This window comes from Vombatus ursinus, unplaced genomic scaffold (assembly GCF_900497805.2).
Source record: "Vombatus ursinus unplaced genomic scaffold, bare-nosed wombat genome assembly UNPS02014809.1, whole genome shotgun sequence".
In the NCBI taxonomy this organism is placed as follows: Eukaryota; Metazoa; Chordata; class Mammalia; order Diprotodontia; family Vombatidae; genus Vombatus; species Vombatus ursinus.
Window position 1 is genome coordinate 9,755,464 of NW_020954587.1, and position 23,019 is coordinate 9,778,482.

The following is a 23,019-nucleotide window of genomic DNA, read 5'->3' on the forward strand; positions in this document are numbered from 1 at the left end:
GAGGTCAGCAGAGATTAGATCAGGAAAGGTAGATTTTTGAGTCATCAGCATAAAGATGGTAATTAAATCCATATGAGCTGACAAAATCACCAAGTGAAGTGTTATAGAGGGAGAAGAGAAGAGAAGCCTGAGAGACACCTATTGTTAGAGAGTATGATCTGGAAGAGGATCTAGCAAAACAATCATAGAAAGAGTGGTCAGATAAGTAGGAGGATAACCGAGAGAGAGTGGTATCCTAAAAGCCTGGAGAGAAGAGAGTATCAAGAAGAAGAGAGTGATCCATAGAGTCAAAGGCTGCGGAGAGGTGAAGGAGAAAAGGCCATTGGATTTGGCAACTAAGAGATTATTAGTGACTTTGGGGAGAGCAGTTTGAGTGGGACGGTAAGGTCAGAAACCAGATCGTAAGGGGTTAAGAAGACAGTGAGAGGAGAGAGGAGAGGCACTGACTGTAGACAGTGTTTTCAAATAGTTTAACTAGAAAGGGCAGAAGAAAAATAGGATGAGAGTCAGCCAGGATGGAATATCAAGTAAAGGCTGTTTTTTCAAGGTAGGGGAGATGTGGGTATGTTTGTAGGCAGTAGGAAATAAACCAGTAGAAAGGGAGAGCTTAGGGTCAGCTAGGTGGTGCACTGATCTGCTTTTTTAACTTGTACCAAATAGTTTTGATAACTACTGTTTTATAACATAGTTTTAGGATTGGTAAAGCCCTCTTCATTTTTTCCCATTAGTTCTTTTGTTATTCTAGAACTTCTGTTACTCCAAATGAATTTTGCTATTGTTTTTCTAGTTATATAAAATCATCCCTGGTCATTTGATTGATTGATAGCACTAAATTTGTAAATTAATTTGGATATCATTTTTTATTATACCAGTACAACACAGCCATGAATATTGAATAGCTTTCCAATTATTTGTCTTCTTTTACTTAAAAAAAGTGGTATGAGTTGTATTTATACATCTTGTATATTTGTTGGTAGGTTAACTATAAGATAATTTATGCATTTTTCATTTTCTCAAATGAAATTTCACTTATTTCTTCATGGTTCTTGCTGGTATTTTATAAAAAATACTGAAGATTTGGGGATGTTTTATACTCTGCTACTTTCTAAAATTATTAATTGTATAAAACTATTTTATTTGCTGATTCTGCATTTGATGTAGAAATATTTATTAATATACTATGACATAATCTTGGAATAGAGATCATTTTGTTTACTCATTGGTGACATTTACAGAGATTTTGCAGGTTTGGTTCCATGCCACCACAATAAAGCAAATATAATAAAGTGAGCTGCATGAATTTTTAGTTTTCTAATACATATAAAAGTTATTTTACACTGTAAAGTATGTTTACTTTAGTTTGTGTACAACCGTTTTATGTCTTAAAAAACCCAGTGTATGCATACCTTAATTAAAAAATACTTCATTGCTAACAAATGCTACCTATCACCTGAGCTTTCAGTCAATTGTAACTGTATTATAGTGTAAATTATTTTCCTACTATTAAACCATTCATATAATGCAGTTTGGCATAGCAAATTATTTTTAGGATATATTGCTGAAGGTTTTTTTTTTTGCAAGGTTTATTTAACATTTTCACATCAATATTCATTAGTAAATATGGGCTACAGTTCTCTTTGTTTTGTTTCTCCTTATTCTGGGTAGCACAAATTTATTTGTCTTGAAAAAGGAAATCGACAGATTTCTTTCTTTCTCTATTTCTGAAAAGAATTTTTATAGGCAAGTACCAACCGGTCTTTAAATGTTTCATAGTATTTACTTGTAATAGGCATCTATTCAAGAAGGGATATTCTGGCAATTCATTTATGTCTTGTTCAATTTCTATTTTCTGAGATTTGGTTATTTATTATATTGTTTTATTGGTTTAATTGTTTCATATTTGTGTAAATAGTCATCAGATTCCTTTGAATTCTCAGTTTCGCAGGCATATAAATATGTAGATTCTTTACCTATCTTTAATATGATGTTTCTCCTAATTTCTTCTCCAGTTGTAAATTTATCTTGTTCATTTTTTTTGACAATTTGATTTTCCTCCCTCATTTTCCATATCAATTTTGTTAATTGTTTATCAATTTAATCAGTCATTTCAAATCACTGTGCTTAGGGATTTTTAAAAATTGTTTCATAGGTTTAAAAAAATTCTGACCTTCTCCAGTTTCCAGATTTCTTCTTTTGTTCTTGTTATAAGACTGCAAATTTATGTGTTTTCTAGCTATTCTAATTGCATTCTGTTTGTTATTCTTATCCCATTTTGTAAATTCAAGTTTTAAGAGAAATCTGTTTTTTTCTGAAGACTGCTTTAGTTGAATTCAGTAAGTTTTGGCTCCTTATCTCATTAAACATGATAGAGCTTGCTTTGTGCGTTATTTGTTTGCATATTGTCTCCCTCATTAGATTGTAAGTTCTTTGAGGGGAGGGAGTGTCTTTTGCCTCTTTCTATCACTAGAGCTTAGTACAGTGCCTGGCACATAGTAGGTACTTAATAAATGTTTACTGGATTATTAAAAATTGCCTTTTCCATAGTTATTTTTTATTTCTATGATTTTTTTCTTTGACCTACAGGATATCCTTACTTAGCTTCCATTTAGGTCTGAATCTTTTCATCATATTTCCCTTATTAATTATTATGTTATTGTCTATAAAAGGAATTTTCACCATGTCTTTCTTTTTATATTTGTTCTTAATTTCTTTATGTTCCAAGACATCTTGTTTTGTATAAGTACAAATGCTAAGATGCTGAGAAAGGTGTGGATTATTTAACATTCTCATCAAAAGTCACAAAATATCAATTTGTTCAGCTACACAGTAGTTTTTGTCCTTATAAGCTTTCTTTTGGACAGATCTAGATATAATAGACAAGTATTAAAGTCTCCTACCATCATTGTATAACTATCAATATTTTTTCTCCAATTTGCTTAGATTTTCTTTTAAGAACTTAGAAGTTACACTATTTGGTGCATATGTTTTTGAAATTATTTTCGCATTTTTTATTATGCTTTCAAGCATAATGTAGTTTCCTTAATTAGTTGTCTTCATGTTATCTAGAGTCAGAGTGCTCATTTGTTCTTTCAATACTGTTTTCTTTTACTTTGTTCATATATTTTTCTTCTATATCTGCATCTTTTTAATAAAACTTTTTTTTCAGAAGATACATTAGTTTTTGAAGTTGTTTTTGCTCACCCTTTTAGAGTTGTTGATCTCTACCATAACAGTGCTAATTCATGGATTTTTCACTTAATACTTTGATTGCTTTTCTGAACATTCTCTAAGTGTTTTTCTATGTCCTTTCCTGAGGGCCTTGCAGATTTCTGGAATGCCTTAATTTTATGGGTATTTCACTCAATTTACTTTCTAAGTAAAGTAGCTGTTCACAGAGAGGGTCTTTTTCTTCTAAATTCTGTTCATTTCTCCTCAGTTAGCTTTTGTCTGATTACATGTTACTCTGCTCTTTGTTTCTTATTCCCAGAATATCTTTACACCAGCTGTCAAGCCATTTATACCTGATATCTTAATCTTTTTATCTTTTGAATTCTAGCCCTGGAACTCTAGCACTCATTGGTAAATGCCTCCTAAGGTCTACTATTTCATACTAGAACTACTTATGCCTGACTTACTCTCTAAGCATCTTCTCATCAGTGGCTTTGTACCACCCAGGCCAAAATCATGTTCTAAGAACTTAACTACATTATACCTTTGTAATTTTGGAACTAGTTATCCCTTCCACATCATGACTTTCCCCATCTTGGCTTCAATACATCACAGGTTGGCATAAGTGGAAATTTTTTGGGAGTTTCGTGGAAGTTGCAGACAACACAAAAAGTTTAGAAACTCAAATGCTAATATACATATATATATATATACATATTTGTATATATATATATATGTAGATTTAAATAATTTTTAATAGTCATTATCTTGGAGATTCAGAGCTTTTCCTAGCCCCCTTCTTCCAAAGTCCTGACTTTAAGTTCAGTTTTTCTTCAGAAAGACATTACTAACAATGAGGTTGCATTGATACTCTAAGGAGTAAGGATAAGTCCTGTCAGTCCCCACCTAAGCTTATAAGTAATTTAATCTGAATTAGGGAACCCCCATCATTTTCTGCTTAGGCTTTGGTGGAGACAAATTCTTCTGTCTAGATAGCCCAAGGCTGGGAGTGGTCTGTTATAGAGATATTTTCACATTTCAGGGGTGAAATGATGATGGAGTGACATGCTGAAATCATGTGTAAACTATGCAGCTTAACCCCAAAATGAACCCAGTTCCAGACTGGCTCCCTTAGGGACCCTAGTTCTAAACTGCAGCACCCATGCAAGCACATCACCCTCTTTGAGAGAAATAAATAATGGATTCAGACAACCTAACTCTGTTTGTCTTTCTTAAATCAAACTCTGTGTAAGGTTGTGCCTGGGACTCAGATTAGGACTGGGAACTAGAGACTGGACCCTCTCCTGACAGCACTAGGACTACTGCCCAGGACTTATTCTCCTGAAAGTTCTGGCCCTGATAGTGTAAGTAAGTCCCTTCTCTATCCCCTGCTCCTAAAATTGGACTCTTGCCTGTCTGGTGAAATCTGAATTTTTCTCTCTGAGCTGGCTCTAGGGACAAAGACCACTTGCATAGGTCTTCTCTGAAATAATATCCTCTGCAATTAGGTAGAAGTAATTAACACGTGATAAATTGTATTGTAATCTAAATGTGCTGCTTATGAATTGGGCTTTTAGAAGATATGGGAAAAAATTAGAGCAACTAAAGATAACCATGAATTTTGACTAGTCTAAATAGAAATTGGTTTATCTTAAAAACAAACCAAGCAGGGGCAGCTAGGTGGCACAGTGGATAGAGCACCAGCCCTAGAGTCAGGAGGACCTGAGTTCAAATCTGGCTTCAGATTCTTAACACTTTCTAGCTGTGTGACCCTGGGCAAGTCACTTAATCCTGATTGTCTCACCAAAACAACAACAAAAAACTAAGCCAAAAAGTCAACAAGAAAATTAGATTTGCACACTTTGTTGTCTTGTTATTTTGTCTGTGTTTGTAAAATGACTGTATCATGTTTGTACTGAAAGATTTAAAATGCAGCCAGCCAGAAAATTTCTAAAGACTGTGGTTAGAGAAAACACTAGAAAAGAACTCCCATCTTAGGTTTTCAGTGGGAGATTGACTTTTTTTGGGGGGTCCCAACACTGGCCAAGTTGGAGCTACAAAAATAAAGTTAGATAATAAGTAAGGGAATTGAAAAAGCAGGGTAAGACTCTCCAAAGAGTTAGTTTGGAAGGTGGAATCAGAGAAGGAATCTTCTCTCTGAGTAAAAACACTATGTTTACTTTTTTCCCCTTTGAATGAAGCTCTAGCAGTAGCTTTAAGCTGACAAAAATCCAGACTGGACCTGCACAACATCACATGGCTTGTGACCCACCAAAGGATTTTGGTCTGCAAAAAATGTAGAGAATGTAAAACAGGCCTGCACAACATCTGGCCTGCAGCCTACTATGCAGGCTTTATTTAGACCACACAGCCCAAAGATAGCAAGGGTTGATGAGGAAAACCTGAGAGATTTTTGTTACTCCAAAGTTAGACGAATTCAGGTTTAATTAAATGTACAAAGCTAAAAGTTGTAGATTATGTTTAAATTAAATCTAGAGAACTGTCTTTGCACCCCCCCCAATATATCTGATGTCTGGGCAATATATTTAAAACTGCAAAAATAAGGTGTTTGTTTTTTTTTGTTTTGTTTTGTTTGCTTTTTTGGTCTTTTAAGACACTTTAATCAAGGCTTTTATATCATAGCCTTAAATGCAATCACTTTAGGATTTCACTGATTTGTTTAAAATGTATATTAATATCGTAAAAGCTTTGTGGTGTGTGTGTGTGTGTGTGTAATGTTTATGAAGGGTATGAGAGAAATACAGCTCTTCTGATTTGTAAATTAATAAGTGTTAACTCTCTCCAGATTCTAAAAGGTGAAGAGCAGCAGGACAAAAAGGAGGCCGGGTGAGTATGATTTTTACTTGGGAAAACTGTGTATATTAGGCAGTCAAGCCTTTTGTAATTTGTTAATGGGGTTTGGGAATAGCCAGAACCCCACTCTTGTGTTTCAACAGGAACATAAGCCACTGCATGTCTCCTAAAAAATTTTTGTAATTATTAAAAGCATCTAGATAGATTTTTTTAAGAATTTGTCCCACAAACTTCTTTCTTTATTGGGACTAAGAATAGACAGCACAGGTTTCTATCTTCTTTTGGGAGAATGAAAGCTCTTGGATCTCCCAGAGAACACCTAAATTTTGGGATATGCAGATTAATGAAGAGAATCTCCTGGCTTAAAATTAACTCCATAGCCCAGGAAAAGTAGGGTTGTTGTAAGGATCACATAATTGTAAAGTGGTTGGCACAGTGCTTGGCATAGAGCAAATGCTACCTGAATATTAACTGTTTTTATTATATCTTTAATTAGATGTAATTGCTTCATACCTGGCAACTTTATATGGGTTTTTAGATGTGATCAGTATACAATGCCAATGGTGATGAGATGAATGATTTTCTGAGTAAAATAATTTGGAAATGCATCCAACTAAATTAAGGTCACCTGATTGGTAATTAATTGATTTTGTTTCAAGTTTAAATACATGATAATTGTTTATGGTATGGTTATATTTCTAGCTTTTCTTATATTGTGTAATTTGGTAAAGAATTGTATTACCTATACTGTTAGAAAAGCAATTTCTCCTACAACCTAGATGTTGTTAGATTAAGAATTATACTGTCAGAAAAAAAAGAATAGGTTAGGAAGCTGTTAGGTCATTCTATCTGACCATGTGTTGTAATATTCTGAAGTACTATAATTTAAGAAATCATAAACTTTCAAGTTTTGTCTATATTTAAAAGGAAGTTTCAGCTAAAATTATTTGGCTATCACTTATGAGTGTTATGAGATTGTTAACTAAGCTATTTGGAGTTATTGTTTTAATCAAGTATTTACAAAAGTATTTTTTATGAAAGGGAAATTGGTAATTATATGAAGAAAAGACTTGAAAATCTCCTCTGTAATTCTTATCAACCCTGTGCAAAAGTTTTCTTTATTGTGGAATTCCTCCTAAGTAAATGAGAATCCTTGCACAAAATAGGGGTGTGATTTTCAAATCTGTTTCATCTAAGGATATATTTATATGTGTTAATTTGGAGGTTTGGGAACTATCATTTTTAAAAGCCTAGTAAAACTTTGTTATTGATTTATTTATGATGCTTAAAGACATTTTATACCAACTTAGTTTTGATAAATTCCAATTTTAGAGGCTTCAACTAATGTACTTCATGAAAGTTTAGTGATTTTTCCTTTTAACAGGATAAATTTTAAAGCTGTTTTAAAGAAAGGGACATACTTTTACAAAGAAATGTTTGTAAAAAAATCTTTTTGTGTGATATTTAGAAGACCTACTAAATTTTCATTTACAAGCTAATTTATTTTGATAATTTGATGTTGATAACAAATTATCAAAGTCCACAACTACTGTGAATTTCTGAGTTTCATTCCCAGGTTTGTTGTGTCCTTGGACTGACCTTAAATGGATGCTTTCAGAGAAATAAGAGTCAGAGTCAGCAGCTCAATGGAAGCAGCATCAGAGATCTAAGGCTATTAATACTAAATTAATTTGTGATTAATAATAATAATGGTAAATAAATAATAAAGTGATTAATACTAAAGCATCTGAATTAGTATAATGAACTGTAAGTAGGAAAGATCTTGCTGTTTTGATCTCAATTCATTGCCATTCCATGGCCTAAGCAAAAGTTAAAACTAGTGTTTGAACTCATATGTATAAGACTCAGTTCCTGAAGTATCTCATTCTTTCAGATTGAGTATGATTAGAGAAGGGTAAACAGGCTTGAGAAACACAGATGTAAATCTGTTGAGTTGTAAGGTTAAAGTCAGGAACTTCTTTTATTTTTGCTTTAAGGAACAGGATTTCAGTACAGAGTTATGTTAGTGAAGAGTAATAACTTATGAGCTATCTTGTGTTGTCTTAATGGGAAATTTGATTTTACTTATGTTTGTTATTTAACCTGGAATATTCACCTTAAAGATGTTTAAAGGGATTCTGAGAGTAATAATATTTCTCTGAGATGAATCTCTTACTCTTCCCAATGTGGGATTATAGTCACATATATGATCCTTGAGATTTGAACCCATCAGAAACTCTGATTATTGGAACTTGCTATTGAAGACCTTATGGGATTGTTAACTGATGTTATTCTGAGTCTTACTCCAGGTATGATCATCAGTGAATGCTATTGAGCCAATGGTCCATGATGCCAGCAATTTTATGGGGTCTATGAACTGCATCTATGAACTACAGAGGGTGGTGTTGTAGGAAAAACTAGGAAAACAACTATTTGCATGAACTGAAGTAGGATTGTCCTGACTCAACTTCCCCAGTAAGATACCTGCTTGACTTTAAGCCTGTCTCAATGCAATTGGCCATTTACATAACTTTTGCCTGAAACTGACATGAAGTTAGGGAAACATTATTCCCTTAGTACAGTTGTGTCCCTTTTCGTTTATAGCAAATTTCTATAATCAAAAAGTTTTGTAAGAACAATATTAAATCTATTAAATAACACATTGATACTGAAACATCTTTGAGTTACCACAAGAAGACTAGCTATATATTCCTTTATAATTAGGGTACTTTAATTCCTCATAATGGTATGGGGATAGTTAGGTCAAAGACTTATGAAGCCAGGATATTATTCTGTTATTTAATTACTGTCTCAGTTCTGTTACAATTAGTTAATTTTAGAAGAAGAATGGCTTGTGGTCTATTTTACAAATGCCTTAAAAGAAACATCCACTTTAATTGTAGGTTACTTAATTGAACATGACTAAAAGTTGGAAATGTTTTTACTTGATATGCACTCTTTTAAAATTGATTACTCAATATATTTATGTATATCATTCCTGAACCTTTCGTTATAATTGTAGTTAATTTGACAACTTTTTAAATGAATTAATTTATGTATTGGAGTTCATCTTCTTATAAAAAGTGTTGTTATTAATTCCTCAGTGGAATTTCATCCTCCTAATAGAGGAATGAATGAATATGAGAAGTATAAAAACTGGCAATGTGAAGTATAAAAAGTAGGTTCTAATTTTTCTGTTTTTATCTGAGTTTCCTAGATTTATCAACATGACAATTGGCCAACCTAAAAATCTAAGTTCCCTGATCTAAAAGCCCCAATTTTGATTTTATAGTATTAGAGACCTAACAGTTGAGTTAACTTTCATTATTTGACCTGATTATTGGCAGAGTGATTTAAAATTGTGTCAAGACCAATTTTGTAGGACATTTTTAATGAAGAAAGAGGATCTCTATAAGCAGTCTAAGAAGACAGTCAGCTGGAAACTGCTTAAGCCACACGCAGACCAGAAAACTTCATCAGATGGTGCCCAGACCAATGTATGAGATGAGACTTCTAAGCCTTAATGGACAATTTTATTCATTGTTCACTTTTTCTCTTTGTATCTTTTATCTGTACAGTCTACTTACTAAAAGGAGACTGCCCCCTTTTGATTTTGTCAATGCATTGATCAATTTCTCCCCTTCTCCCCACCCCATTGTTACCCACCATAAGTCCCAAAACCCTTGATGAAGTGTTGGCTGTATCAGTTAGTGATTCATTGAAGAGGTTTTATATCTCTCATTAGAATCAGATGGAGGAATGGGAAAAATTACTTTTAATAATCATCATCTTGGAGATTCAGAGCTTCCCTCAGACCCCTTCTTCCAAAGTTCTGACTTTCAGTTCAGTTTTTTTTCAGAAGGACATTACTAATAATGAGGTTGCATTGACTCTCCTTATTCTGGTCAGCCCCTACCAAGCTTACAAATAATTTAATCTAAAGTTAGGGAACCCCCATTGTGTTCTGTTCAGGCTTAAGTGGAGACAGATTCTTCTGTTTAGATAGCCCAAGGCTGGGAGTGGTCTGGTATGGCTGAGAATAGTCTGGTATAGAGATATTTTTACATTCCAGGAGTGAAATGATGATGGAGTGATATGTTGAAATCATACATAAACTGTTCAGCCTAAACCCAAAACGAGCCCAGTTCCAGAATGGATCCCTTAAGGAGCACAGTTCTAAACTGCAACTTCCATCTATGCATGTTGATTGTTTTAAGAGAAAGAAACAGTAGATTCAGACAACCTAATTCTGTTTGTCTTTCTTAGCCCAAACTCTGTGCAATGTTGACATACACATACATACATACACACACACACATGTGTGTATATATGTGTGTATGTATGTATATATGTATGTACCTACATATATGTATGTACATATATATATAATATCAACATATTTTATCTTTTCATACCATAAAAATTCAGACTTGTTCTCTGGGATGAAAGGAGGGCCAAAAAAATTTACCCAGATACTCTAGGTCGTGGGGATGCTGTGGAAGGGATAACTGTATAATCAATGAATATTGCCCTTACTTCTGGAAAGGGTATGTTGGTTTATTCTCCATGGCTCCATTCGCCAAACCTGTAACTTTCCAAACCAAACATGCTTTTCTGGCCACTACTTCCCTCTATGTATTGTGTCCTCCGAGAAGAGTTTAAGCTTTTTGAAGGACAGATACTATCTTTGTTTTTACAATTGTATCCTGACTGCTTAGTACAGTACTTCATTAAGTGCCCTTAATATTTTAAAAATTCATTCTTATCCTCAATATTTCTAAAAGCCCAGTGCTGTCATGTTCCTAGCCTGTCCTTTAGAACTGGATAAGACCTGTTTCCTTCAGCAGTTGAGAGTAGCCAGTTTAGACACTGCTGCAAGAAGAGATTAGGAGGCCATTGTAGTTAGACCTATTCTTCCCCTTTCCCAGTGGTACTCCTCTGAACAACACTTTACTTTCTGTGGTTGGCTTTCTTCAGTATCCAGGCTGACCTCAAGGAACTAGTCAGGAAGGGGTGCTGAGGTGAGGGAGACAAATTGGGAGAGGCATTTGAAATGGATCTCTTCTCCACCTTTTTATCACTCATTCTGCTGGTGCGTGTTCAATCCTATAAAGTATTAGTTATCACCAGCATTGCACTTCTCAGACCCTCCCTTCTCTGCAATCTTCTCCCTTGGGCTTTCTATGACATTATTTTTACTGCTACATAATTACCTCCCTTTTGATCTTCAAGACTGTTTGATTCATGAGCCTCAACCAGCCCATAAACCAGCCCAAACCAGTGTGGTTTCACTCCAAAATGCAATGTCCCAAATTGCAGTTTTTGTCTGAGAAATACAGGGTTGTTACAAGCCAGCACAGATACAAGCAATAAATGAGACATCAGCAACTGGAATGCCAAGAGGTTGATTTGCTTTTGAAGTAGATTTCAGTCACTTTTTCTATAAGAATTACCTTGAGGAGAGTTCATTCCCCTCTAGTCACCATTTTTGCTTCACTTGGGGCCATTTTATAGTGTACTTAGGGTGGAGGAAGAGAAGCTGTGTCCTAGGTTACCTCTCACTCCTGGTCTTCCAAGGATTCTGTCCTTAAACAAATCCACTAAGCTGCAGAAAGACTGTGAACTACATTGCTGGAAGCATTACCCCACTGACAAAATTACAAATCCTTAAAATATTAAAATACTTAAGTCCTTCCAAGTATAATTCTCCTTTTATATAAAATAGAAGTCAAGATTTGAATATGTCTGCCTCCTCTCCATTATCCATTATCATTTCTTCAGTGATACCTACCTGAAGTGCTATCTATTCTTCAATTATCCTCTTGCCCCCAAATATAAAGCTCCTTTTGTTGTCCTTAGTAAGTTTCATCTACCTTGACATTACTCCTACTGGAACTCTTTTTTTTATTCATCCTCAGTTAACTCCCCTCATTTTCATCTTCTACATATATCTTTTAAAAATCTAAGCTTGTCAGCAAATTCCCTGTGGATAATGCATTATCCTTCACTCTCTCTTCCTTTACTCCTATCTCAAACGATGAGGTAGCCCTTTTTGCCAAAGCTAAATCCTTTATTGCCTACCTCTCTCATTTCCTCTCAGAACTTGCCCCTTTCATTATCCTTTTCTTTCTCCCTAATTTTCAGCTTTTCTTTATATCCTTGTTATTTCTTTGCTACTTAGGAATATGCCCAGATCTCCCTTACTCATAAAATAAAAAAAAAACTCTTTCATCATCCCCTCAAATTATAATTCTATATTATAGTCGAACTTCTAGAAATAGCCATCTATACTCATTGCTTTTGCATTTTCACCTCCTGCTCACTTCTCAACACCTTATACTCTGGTTTTCCATGTCTTCCACTCAACTGAAACTGATCTCTCCAATGTCTTTTCTTGGTGCTCATATATCCTCATTGATCTCTCTTTACTATTTGACACTGTTGATCACCTCTGCCTTCTGAGATTCTCTTCTCTGGGTTTTTCTCACACTACTCTATTGTGGTTTTCCTATCTGTCAAGCTGATTCTTCTTGGTCTCTTTTTCAGGTTCATGCCCAAGTTTCACAGGTCTCTGAACCCCAACAAAGGTATACCCCAGGTCTCTATCCTGAACTCTCTTTTCCTCTCTCTTCTGAAGATTTTCTCTTCCTATACTCTCTCTTTTGGCTATCTCATCAGCCACTACTGAGTAGACTATCAATTCTTTGCAGATGGTTCTCAAATCTATATGTCCAGCCTCATTTGAGCTCTAGTCTTATATTGCCAACTTCCTGCTTGATATACTCACATGAAGTCAATAGGTCTAAAACAGAACTGATTAATTACCAAAAAATTATTTTATTGAGCTAGAAAAAAATAACAAAATCCATTTGGAAAAACAAAAGATGAAGAATATCAAAGTTATTAAAAATGTAAAGGAAGATAGTCTAGCAGTACTAGATCTTAAATTGTATTATATGGTGGTAATTATCAAAAGTATCTGATACTGGCTAAGAAAAAGAATAGTGGATCACTGGAAAAGAATAGATATACAATACACAGTAGTAAAAAAAATTTTGGGGATAACTGAAAAGCAGTCTGGCAGAAACTAAGTATAGACCAATATCTTACACCACTTATCAAGAAAAGGTCAAAATGGATTCATGACGTAGCATAAAAGATAGTATCATAAGTAAATTAGAAGAACATGGAACATAGTACCTATCAGATTTATAGAAAGGAGAAGAATTTATGAATTAACATGAGACAGAGAGCATTGTGAGATGTAAAATGGATAATTTTTATTACATTAAAGTTTTGTACAAATAAAAGGAACTTTTCCAAAATTAGAAGGAAAGCAGAAAGCCGGGGCGGGGTATTTATAGACTCTTTTTTGGAAAGAGATCTCATATCACAAATACATACAGAATTTTGTCAAATTTATAAAAAATATGAGTAATTCCCCAATTGATAAATGGTCAAAGGATATGAACAGGCAGTTTTTAGAAGAATAAATCAAAGCTATATATAGTCATATGAAAAAAATCCCTAAATCATTATTGATTAGAGAAATGCAAATTAAAACAACTTTGAAATACTATCTCATACCTACCACAAATGTTGGAGGGCATGTTGAAAAATTGGGACACTAATACACTCTTGATGGAACTATGAACTGATCCAACCATTTTGGAGACCAATCTAGAATTATGCCTAAAGAGTTATAGGACTGTGAATGTACTCGTTGACTCAACAATACTATTATTAGGTCTGTGGTGATCAGGAAAAAAGAATAAGAACCTATATGTTATAAAACATTTAGAGCAGTTCTCTTTGTGGTGGTAAAGAACTGGAAATTGAGGGGATGCCCATCAATTAGGGAATGGCTGAATAAATTGTGGTCTATGATTGTGATGGAATTCTGCTGTGCTGTAAAAAATTATGAGCAGTTTGATTTTTAGAAAAACATGGAAAGACTTGCATGAAAAAAATGAAAAGTGAAATGAGCAGAACCAAGAGAATGCTGTATATAGTAATAGCAATATTGCTTGAATAGTAACTGTGAATGACTAAGCTATTTTGAATAATCTGAATATTCAAATCAACTACAAAGGACCTAAGAAGGAAGAAGCTATCCATCTCCAGAGAAAGAACTGACATATAGACATATGCATTGTATGGTTTCACATACATATCTGTGTCAAACATTGGCCTTCTCTAGTATGGGTTTGGGAGGGAGGGACGGAGATAGCTCAGAATTCAAAATGTAAAAAAAATAAATTAAAGAAAAAGATTGACAAAGATGGAAAAAACCCCAAACAAAATTGATTATATTTTCCCTTAAACTCATTCCTCCTTTTAATTTCAGTATTTCTGATGAGGGTACCTACATTTTTTCAGTCACCCCAGCTGTCAACTTTGGATTCGTTAGGACATGTAGATGTTGTAAAAGTAAAATATATCAATAAAATTTATTTTTTACAAAAGAATATCCAATCCCTCTTGTGTAACTTCCCCTTGGATTATAAAATTCTACCTAACCCTTCTTTGAACTTTTTGAAATTTAATCTTCCCAAGTCTATGGGATCTATGAACCCAACACTACCATTTTCCTTATCCTTTTTTAGATAACAAGATAACTTATATTACATATTATCTAATAAATGTTTATTAAAGTGAATTGCCAAATCTATCTGAAACTCCAAGATATCAAAGTCACTTTGAATAATACTTTTTATACAAGTTCTTTATTTTCCAGAGGCACATTCAGAAAAGAATTCTCCTTGCTTCCTCCTCCTTCTTAAGGAGTCTTCTTAATTGATTGAAAGGACTCAACAATAATAAATATTTGATTTCTTTGATTGGTTGATTGTTCCTACCTGGAGTGTAACCCCTTTTCTTTACTTTTCCTAAACCTTCTCATTCTTCAGACCCAGTTTAGATCCCAGCTCTTAAAAACCATTACCCAGTAAGTGTCCTTGGATCATAAACTTAGAGCTTGAAAATACCTTGGAAATCTTCTAGTCCAACCCCCTGTTTTTACATAAAGAATCTGGCAACAAAGGGTTAAGCTGAGGGGTGGCTAATTATTTCCTGTGTGCCCAACTAAAAAGAGGTAACAATTAGTATGATCAGAATTTAAATTCAAGTGCCCATTCCAAACCCTTTGCCTTTTCCACTCCATTGATTTTTTCACACACTCCAACCTTTACAGCACTCCCAGTGTACACTGTACAATTTAACATATAATTATGTGCTATTTTGGATTCACATATGTTAGTTTTATCTCCTTAACAGATTCTTAATTCCTTGAAATCTACTTTTTCTTGTTGACTGACAAACTGAGCATCCTATTTGCTTACTATATTAACACCTGAGGTCAAGGATGGATCTGGTTTTTGTTCTTTAGAATGAAAAGTATGCTGGAAGTAGAAACTGTAAAAAATGAGCACAAGATCTTTTTTTAAAATTATTTTTAGGCAATTGAGGTTAAGTGACTTGCCCAGGGTCACACAGCTAGTAAGTGTCAAGTGTTTGGTCTGAGGTCACATTTGAACTCAAGTCCTCCTGACTTCAGGGACAGTGCTCTATCCACTGCACCACCTAGCTGCCCCATAAGATCATTTTTAACTACCAACTATTGCCCAGAAATATAATTTGATCAAGTTTTGTTTTCCAAACTCCACTTCATGTTGAGACAATTCTATCCCTCTTCAGTTATCATTAAAAGGAGCTAAACTGTGTTATTTTAGACAAGTCACCTAGCCTCTCCAAGACTTGGTTTCCTTAAATGTAAAATAAAAAGGAACAACTAAACAGTTCTAACATACCACAGCCTCCCATCAATGCCATATTTTGTAAGCACTAGACAGACACTGCCCTGCCTCCTTCCTCTGTTCCTAAGCAAAGAAAAAGCAGAATTATTTCCCAGTTTTTCTGCTATACTATAGTTATATAGCACATAGAGGCAGCCTGCAATTTTCAGAGTGAATTCCCAGACAAGGCTCTTCCAGGTTTAAGGTACTCTGTGGATTTTCATTCTCTTGAAATCACAGCTCTCAAGCTGCCACTGAAATATTTATCTTTACTAGTTGTAAGGAGTAGGCCTGACTGAGGCCAGGAATACCTTAGCTCTGTTTACAAATTGGAATGCATGAGGCACTTGGAGACCATTCAATGGTTAAGAAAAGGAAGTTTACTTAGCCATAACACAGAAAAACAGGAATACTATAGCACTTTGCTTGGGTCAATGATAACTGCCCTTCATTTCCAAATGGATTCTGGGGATCAGGGAAGAATGTGTTGATTTCACTGGCTTAGGGAACATCTGCCAAATCTTAAGGGCCCAATTCCACATGGGTAGACTTTTTTATTTCCTTAGATGATAAAGAAACTTTGTCAGTATAGCTAGAGATTACAGAGTCAAGGGAGAGGCAGCTTCAGCATTTCTGGATCAATCAAAGCTTCTTGCCAATTTTGTAACTTTTCAGGAAAAAAAAAACAACAAAGCAAACAAAATAACAGCTCAAACTGGCTGACCATGCCAGTCAGCCAGAGTATACAATTAGTTTAATACAAAGGCATTTACTGAAATGGAATAGCAAGAAAAATAGCGATAAATTCTTTCCTCTATAAACCTGGGGCAAGCTCTTCCCTAACTATTCAGAGTTATCAATGGAAAGAGTGCACACATGGAGAAGGGAATAAACATTTATATAGTGCCTTCTAAGTGCTTTACAAATATTGTTATTTCATTCTCAAAACACTCCTGGGAAGTAGGTGTTACTGTACCATTTTAAAAGGAATCAGTTTGAGTCCTTTCTCCTTTGCCCAGTATTAGCTTAAACATTTTTAATGCCATTGTAATCTGGTACCGAACTTCATTTATGCACACACACTAATGACTGATAATGATTTGTGACTTGCCTGTAACTTAAAGTCTTAGAGGAGACATTGAGAAGTTAGTGTGTCAGAGAAAGGACTCAAACCCAGGTATCCTGACTTCAATGCTGTCCCTCCCTCCACTACACCACACAGCCTTTCTTGGTTGCATCTGGTGATCCCTTGAAATTTGAGGGGAAAAAGGCGCAAATATCACACTGATATCTGTATCAACAATGAATATCCAAGTTAACATTTTTATGGAAAATTTAAATTATGGATAATACAGTAGAAGAGGTCACTATGTTGAATAAAGTATATTAAGTCTCAGTCATAACTCAACAAATATTTATTGAGTTTCTACTATGTATGTAACTGGGCTAGGCACTGGGGATACAGAGAAAAAAAATTCCTGCCTTCAAGGGGCTCAATCTAATGGGCAGGAGGAACTCTATTGTATGTGGCTTTAATAACAACAATGATCAATAACTTTCAGGTCATCTTGGGATCAAAAGGATAATTGAAGTTCCCCTGTTGCCTCCAAGATTAAATACAGACTTCTCCATTTTGGTCTCTGGTCTACCTGTCCAGACTTACTGCACGTTACACCACTTGATGCACTCTGGCTAATCCAAATTGGATGATTTGCTGTTCTTCATACACACTATTCCATCTCCTGAGTCTGTGCCTTTATAGGCTGTCTCTCACACTTGGAAGGCACACCCTCTTCTCTTCTTCAATTAGCTAGTTTCCTCCAAAGTTCAGTTTAAATCTTACCTCCTATATTATGTACCTCATCCTCATCTCCAGCCCCTAGATGCTCCATTAGATCATATGCTCTTTGAGGGTAGGGACCATCTTTTGCTTCTTTTTGTACCCTTAGCACTTAGCACAGTGCCTGGCATACAGTAGGTATTTAAGAAATGGTTATTAATTGATTGGTGCCCACATCAAAATCTCCTTATGTTTACTATATATATATATATATATATATATATATATAAAATTTATATCTTTTCATGAGTATATGTTGTTTCCCTCGATAAAATATAAGCTACTTGAGGGTACGGATTGTTTTGGTTTTTTCTATCTCCAGCACCTGCCATAAAATATGGTATGATATAGTCACTAAATTAATTAGTAATAGCTAACATTCATATAGTACTTTAATGTTTACAAAGTGTTTTACATATATTAACTAACTTGATCCTCACAATAACTCTCTGCGGTAGGTGCTATTATCACCTTCATGTTGCAGATGAGGAAAATGAGCCACAGAGGGAGTAAATGATTTGTTCGATGTCACATAGCTTGTGTCCGAAGCAAAATTTGAACTCAGGTCTCCTGACTCCAGGTCTTCTGTTCTACCAACTGTGTCACTTAACTGCCGATTGATTAATTAATAATGCTTATTAATTACCTATGATAGTAATAATACTGCTTATTAACTCTGTTGATTATTTCAAATTTATCCCTTATGACATAGTTGTTTGCATGTGGTCTCCCCCATTAGACTGTGAGCTGCTAGAACTGGGACTCTTTTACCTTTCTTTGTAAGCCCAGCACTTAGCACAGTTCCAGGCATAAAGTAGGTGCTCAATAAATTGACTGACCAATTATTAATAATGATACATAGTAATCAATGCTTATCGATTGCTTAATTAAATCATCTGCTTAGCATCATGTTGCAACAAGTAATCTTGTGGTCTTACCCTACCAGAGAAGAGTAGGTTAATATATTTTTTTAAATACCAATCAGGTTCCCTAATAATATTAAAAGAACACATAATCTAATAAGCTGAAATTTAATAAATAGAGATTAATATAAAATCTCATACATGGGTCCCAAAAATTAGCATCACAAGAAATTGGAAAGAAATATAGCTAGAGTGGAGGTCACGTGAAAAAAGATCTTGTGGTTTTAAGGGACTACAACCTCAAGATGAGTCACCAGTGTGACGTGACAGCCAAAAAAGCCTATTATGATCCTAGTTGCATTAAAACAGATATTAGATTAAACACTATTTGCTCAGCAATAGGCAGCTAGGTGGCCCAGTCCTTGGAGTGTAGCACCTGGAACCGGGAAGACCAGAGTTTGAAAACTGCTTCTAACACTTACTAGCTATGTGATACTGGGCATTAAGACAGATCTGGAACAAGGTCAGAGTGTAAACCACAGGTTCCCAAAGTGGAAGAACCCCTGGGGGTGCTGGAATGATTCAGGGAGGTGGTAGTAGCCTCGGGTATAATTGGGGAGTGTGGAATAAAAATAAGGGGGCAGTGGAAGCATAAGGAAAGAAGATAATTTTGAAAAACCGTTCATACATGTTTCATCTGTTGTGTAACAGAATTAAAGTCATAATGATTACATTATTTTTCAAATAAACACACAAAATGCAAGTTATAACCTATTAATGGCCAAGCCCGCTGACAGGTCTTAACAGGCAAGTGTTGGCAGGTGAGCGCGTAACATATTGTTGGGAAGTTCATCATGCTTTGGCAGGAATATGTTTGTGTGCAATTACTTGTTTATAATACGATACTATACAGTTACATAATGCAATATTATGTCATCAAAATTTCAATGCAGGAAAAAACCCACAAATTTAAAATAAATTATTAAATTTCAGATGTGTCATTTAAATATATATATATATATATATATATGTAGTATATTTCTTTGAAATGACACAAATTTAAAAAAAAATTAAAGGGTTAAAGAAAGTAGATTTCCAAGGAGTCACCAAGTAATTTTTTTTTAAAAGAGAGTGGTAGGCCAAATAAGTGTGGGAACCCCTGAAAAAAATCATCAGACCAAAAAGTTTGACAATTGCTGCAGTTTTTTAGTATGGAAGGGATGGGGCAGAAACCCAACTGCAAACATAGGGAGCATCAAAACAACCAGACTTTCCTGGTGAAAGATAATCAGAATAAAGGTAGGGCTGATCCTAGGTAGATAGAAAACAATGCCCTTGCCTCCTTATCTTACCTTCTGTTTTGTCTCAATTCGCTTTCATCAGAAAACCGGAAATAGATAATCCTAAATTAGATAATTATCTGGAACACAGGGCTTTGTTCTCCAGTCTATGGGTAAAAAAGCTTTTAGTCTGAATTCTGTCTTCTATTAGTTGTAGTAGCTATGACTGAAGATTAGCCTGCCTATCAGGGAGAGGGGCTAGCTTCTACACCCTAGAAGACTGGAGCAGAAATAGATTGGATAGCCCAGAAGGGATGAGTCTAGAAGCTAGTACCAGGGAACAATGATCAAGAGATGCTATGTACTCAGATGCAACACTCAGGTGATACTAATGTCAAGATATTAGGAGACACACTGTTTTCCAGAGTTAAGCCCCAGAAAGCAAGCCATGCCCTGAGCTTGGCATAACAACAATCCTTTGTGCTTACCCTCTGGCAAAATCACTTCATTATTGTATTGTTTTGACCATGACCAGGTGTTTTCTGAGCTCAGCCAAGCTCTGGACAAGCACCATGTTCTGGTCATAAAGCACTGCTATGAATCAAACTTGTTTCATTGTTGCTGTTACCCATCATTGTCAGGGCTACAGCTCAATTCGTTAGCCATTGGTATTAAGTACTGAGATCTCCCTACATTTCCTCAGGTCCCCCCCCACACTAGGGGTAAGGCGTCTAGACGCCCTCTTTGTTTGCAAGCCATTTCCCTCACTTTGAAATTAATTTTTGTTAGATTCCTAATTCTCCTGTCTCTCACCTGCTCTGTGGGGCTCCCATCATCTACAGGTTGGAGGCTGGTTTGGTTCGGTTGAACCAAAGGCTATATTCCTAAAGAGCAAGTTTGACTATGGCCCCTCCTTACTCCAGTTGCTTCCCGAAATCACATATCAAATCATCTGTTTGGCTTTTAAAACCTTTCACCACCTGATCCCTTTCTACTTTTCCAGTCTTCTTAAAATCTACTCTCCTTTGTGTACTCTGTGATCCAGTGACACTGTCCTCCTTTCTGTTCCTCAGACACAACATGTCATTCTGATCTGAGCCTTTTCATTGGCTGCTGTCCCCCATGCCTGGAATCCTCTCCTTCCTCTCCTCTGCCTCCAGGCTTCCTTCAACTCTTGTGTGAAATCCCATCTTCTTCAAGAAGCCTTTCCTGGTCCTTCCTTCTGAGGAACATTACCTCTGCTAGTCTGCCAATTCTTCCAACACAGGTGTTTAATATGAGTCATCCCTGATTTCAGGGATTCCTGCTTCAATTTGAACCAGGGCCCTAGGATTGACTACAGTCCCAAAGAGGAGGCAATTTAGAATGCAGCACCTTCATTTCGAGGGCTATAACCATCTTCCTCCAAAGTTTTCTTTTTTTTTTTTCCTACCAAGTAAAGTTAAAACTCATTTGCCTGGCATTTAAAAACTCTTGTAAAGCCTGCTAAACTCACCTGCCAATCAAACTACCAACAAGTGTGACAATTCCTTCCCCCTTTCCCCCAGACTGTTTCCTATTCTCCCTATTTTTTACATTCTGTCTGCTAACTCCATCACTGAGCATCACAGAAAAAATCTTTTGGACTGCTGCCAAATACAGGCTAAGCAAGGCAGTTTGCTGTTCTTGGGAATGAAACCCTCCCAAGTTTCCTGAGTAACAAAATTCTTTCAAGTTGACTAGAAAAAAAACCTTCTGAAAGAGATGCAGGGAAGGAATACCCTTAAAAAGTAGAGTGCCTCAGATTGTCATTATGCTCCTTAACTACAAACTTTAGAGTGAAAAGTACCTTGAACACTATGACCTCGGTGTCCCCTTAAAGCTTTCAGCTGAGTGCCCCCCACCAGCGCATAGCACAACAGTTCACACAGTAAGCTGTTAAAAATGTTTACTGATTGACTGAAAGGACCTCCCCCTTGGGACCTTACACTGAACTTTGTCTTGAACCTCTTTAGTACTCTTATCAGGTGATATGTATTGCATAATTATCAGTATTTAAGGCCAATACATCCATTAGCCTAAATTCAAGGACAGTGTTTTATTTGAACTTTGTATCTACACCCCTACCCAACAATGTTTTGAATACAATAAATGTTTAATAGGTTTGCTGAATTGGATGGTCATTTAGTAAAATTCTAAGATTTTTACAGTGCTCTCATTTTGCACTTATCTCATTCAAAGGTTTAATTTAATCCTTTGCCGGGAGTTTTGTTTCTGAGTCAGGTTGCATAAATAACACAAGAAACACAAGAACTGACAAACCAGATCTGAGCAATGATATTGCCTAAGTCTGATGACAAGAGACTTTCACATGCATTTTATCATCACAATATACCTATGAGGAAGATAAGCCTGCTATTATTAACCTCATTTCAAAGATGGAGAAACTGAGTTTCAAAGCCGTTACAGGGACTCAAACTGGGACTCAAATCCAGATCTTTTTGACTCCAAGTTGAGTGTTCTCTGTACTAAATACACACCTCTCCACCATTCCACTAAATCACACAGCTTCTCACTACAATCATCTCAGCATATTTATGCATACTTGCAGATTTGCTCCTAGTGTGACAACTTTGAATCTACTAGTCTCTCTGCTCCCTCTTTCACCCCCAAACTATCTTTATCTACAAACAACCAGAGCAAACCAGGAATACAAAAATTTGGCCTGTAACCCTAATTCCCCGCAGCTCCTCTCACCACCACCACCCCCACCCGCCCAAACCCCGCAGTCACTGTTGACAGGAGGCAATATGGTTTGCCTCCTTCCCTCTCCCATTAAAATTCAGGGGCCGCAATCTAAGATGGAGCTGCCACCGTTTGGTGGCAAGGAGGAAAGTGGAGCACAGGGTGAGATACCAGCTGATTTATCTGTTTCTAGCTGGGCCTGGAGGGTATCGGAGTCGCGTTATTCTTCACACTCACTAGCACTAAAGGAGTTGGCAAAAGCTCTGGCCAGAAGACTTTGCATTTAAGACTTTGAGCTCCTGCTGCCTAATTCCTGAATGACCTAATTAGTTTTTCCTAGGAGCTGGAGAGAAGAGTGGGACACAGCGAGATCAAGTCACAGGATCTGGGGTCTCGAGAGTTAGAAAGGAGCTTCCCGAATCCTCCTCCAGCTGTGCCGCAGTCACTGGATTTTTAAAATCAGTACCTTGACTCGCCAGAGTCGCTGAAAAAAATTGAAAAAATCCCTAGGGCAATCCCTCAATCTTCACCCTCTC

The 23,019-nt window shown here is 35.8% G+C and overlaps 1 protein-coding gene across 1 annotated transcript in view; it reads right to left on the reverse strand.

Moving 5' to 3' along the window:
- The window catches only part of LOC114052800 (amine oxidase [flavin-containing] B), a 144,885-nt gene that overhangs the window by 121,564 nt on the left and 302 nt on the right, over window positions 1–23,019 (reverse strand). The window lies entirely within an intron of this gene.